Below are 2,803 nucleotides of genomic sequence, written 5' to 3' on the forward strand. Positions count from 1 at the left end.
TATGCATATATGTATGTGTAAAATGGTAACCAGATACAAAATGGCTGCCTGGGATTCTGCAAAGCACTAGGGGAATTCAGCTAACAGTTAGCTTGAATACATTTTTGGGTAGCTGATGACACTGCAGTTCCATGTACAGGAACACTGGAAAGAGCGAGCTCAGCAGAACGTCCTTAATCAACAAACCACAGACAAGATGTCCTAGCAGAATACTGAACAAAGAAATTCCTGTGACTGTATAAGGATAAGGAGGTTAGGTGCAGACAGAACCCAAGGACAGTAGAGATAAGGGGATCTGGCGAATCTCACGAGGCCATGAATAAGCCGCAGCTAAAACATGAGGTGATCACACAGTCCCCTGGTGCCTGGGGGCCAATTCCATTGGCCCAGTGGAATCGATTTGCAATTTATAGTCGTTATGATTGGATTGTGTCCAGCTGACATGGGCTAAGTAATTGGAATGAACTGTTGTAAAACATATAAATATCGATGAATTTCTTTGTTCGGTGGAGTGGAATGCCTGGAGTTGGACCAGAGGCTCTCTCCCCGCTTGTGTAATAAAGGCCATTTTGGGATTGGAACCGACCCCGAATGTCGAGTGATTCTTCCAGAAAAAGATTTGTGCTAACATAACCCGTGCTGTACCAGCCCTGGGAGAGATTGATGGGACAGTGTAGAGGGAGCTTTACTCTGTATCTAACCCCGTGCTGTACCTGCCCTGGGAGAGATTGATGGGACAGTGTAGAGGGAGCTTCACTCTGTATCTAACCCCGTGCTGTACCAGCCCTGGGAGAGATTGATGGGACAGTGTAGAGGGAGCTTTACTCTGTATCTAACCCCGTGCTGGATCTGTCCTGGGAGAGATTGATGGGACAATGTAGAGGAAGCTTTACTCTGTGTCTAACACGTACTGTACCTGCCTGGGAGGCTTTGATGTGACTGTGTAGTGGTAGCTTTACTCTGTATTTAACATTATTGTTCTTCTAAATCCACTTGTTTCACACCGAAACAAATCGTAACCATGATGTGAATTTAACGCTACGTGATTCTTTGAAATCATCTTTAAATGATTGGGTAAAACCACTTCTTATGCCACCGAAAAACAGCTTTGATTCCAGGTCTCGGCGATAAATTTTATAACACAATTTTTAAATTCAAAACCTAATAAAATTGACGACATGCAGCCAACGTGCAAAAGTAAGAATTCTTTTAATCACCGTTAATTAGCCGATAACCTTCTTCAGAATGAAATAAATAATAATATCATTACTGAGGAACAGTGGTATCTTTAATCATTCATTTTCTATTTACATGTGATGAAGTTTTATCCCTATCTCATTTACACGCTGTATGAGAATGGTTTAAAATTGTAAGTGTTTATGACTCAGTTGTAAAACCATTGATTGTGTGTGTGCCGATTCTTGATAGGAGGAGCACTTGAGACCGTAGTTCCAGTTCTTTCTATGTATCAATAGAATCAATTTCCACCAGTTTCTTTAAACCCAATAACATAATTTATTTCGAGTGGACTGGATGGAGGAACATGATCCATGTAAAAAATTGTTATCGTTTTACTTGAACTGAATGCTCATAAAATATTAGAGTGGGAACTAATTGGATAATAGCACAGCTGGCAACATTTGCGGAACAGATTCGTGCAGCCAAAACGCACAATGACAACCTGGGACTGTGCGGCACCGAATACTCGGGGAAAAACAGTTAAACACTTCGTCCCTGGGTGGGCTCGAACCACCAACCTTTCGGTTAACAGCCAAACGCGCTGACCCATTGCGCCACAGAGACTGATGGAAGTATAAGGTTCAAGGCATCCCGAACCAAGGTGTCAGACAGTTAAAGCTTCAGATTGCTCTGACCGGGATGGAACTTGTCCACTCTCAGTAGCACTTTTCACAAATAAATAGAGGGACATTAATTGTGGATGCGTGGAAATAGTCTGGTCCCGCACACTGCAGACATTTCCATGTCACCGCCTACCTGCTCTCCCGCAACCGGTGTGATCTACCTTCCAGCCTTCCAGTGCCTTGTCTGTGACAAAGTATTCTGATTGTCCCGAAGCCGGTGTTCGGTTTGAATTCCTTTTCAGCTCCTGACTGGATATTCCTGTGATTAAACAGGAACTAAATGCTAACAGGGACAGTTGGATTCACCGTTTCTTTGCTTGGTGAAATTTCAAAGATTGAAAGTGACACACATCAACCCCAAACCTCCCGTGAGATGGAAGCCCAGTTGCTGTTTCAAGCTTGAATGCGGGAGTAAGCAGAACTTATTCAAAGAAAGTCCAAGTCCCTGAGACGCATGATTATTTGCACCAAACTCCTTTGCAAAGATTTGAGGTTCATGTTTGGTGATCTGGGTACATCTTTTGCCAAACTACAACACTTCAAACATAACTCAACGGCCTTAAAGCGCTTTGGGGTGACATGAGTTCCTGAAAGGCACTGCAGAAATGGAAGTCCTGCTTTGCAAAAGTTCGATGCAATTTCAAAATTTGCGAGCAATATCTGGGCTCCTCTGGGATCCCTCGTAAATTTCAATGAACAACTCTGAAGGGAGAATCATAGCCCGAGACCAACGAGCCAACTGTTTGACAAACGTGAAGATAAGGTGTAAGCATGATCAAAGCATTTTTGTGTGTGTCGCTATTCAGAACATAAGAACTTAAGAACTAGAAGCAGTAGTAGGCCATATGGCCCCTCGAGCATGCTCCGCCATTTAATATGATCATGGCTGATCCGATCATGGACACATCCCTGCCACTTCCCCATAAGCCTTATTCCCTTAT

The 2,803-nt window shown here is 43.3% G+C and overlaps 1 non-coding gene across 1 annotated transcript; it reads right to left on the bottom strand.

Annotated features, from left to right (window-relative positions):
* Positions 1-1,729: 1,729 nt before the first annotated feature.
* Positions 1,730-1,803, bottom strand: trnan-guu (transfer RNA asparagine (anticodon GUU)). The gene has a single exon. It is a non-coding gene; the product is annotated as a tRNA-Asn (tRNA).
* Between the last annotated feature and the right edge of the window lie 1,000 nt (positions 1,804-2,803).

This window comes from Pristiophorus japonicus, unplaced genomic scaffold, assembly GCF_044704955.1.
Source record: "Pristiophorus japonicus isolate sPriJap1 unplaced genomic scaffold, sPriJap1.hap1 HAP1_SCAFFOLD_504, whole genome shotgun sequence".
NCBI lineage: Eukaryota > Metazoa > Chordata > Chondrichthyes > Pristiophoridae > Pristiophorus > Pristiophorus japonicus.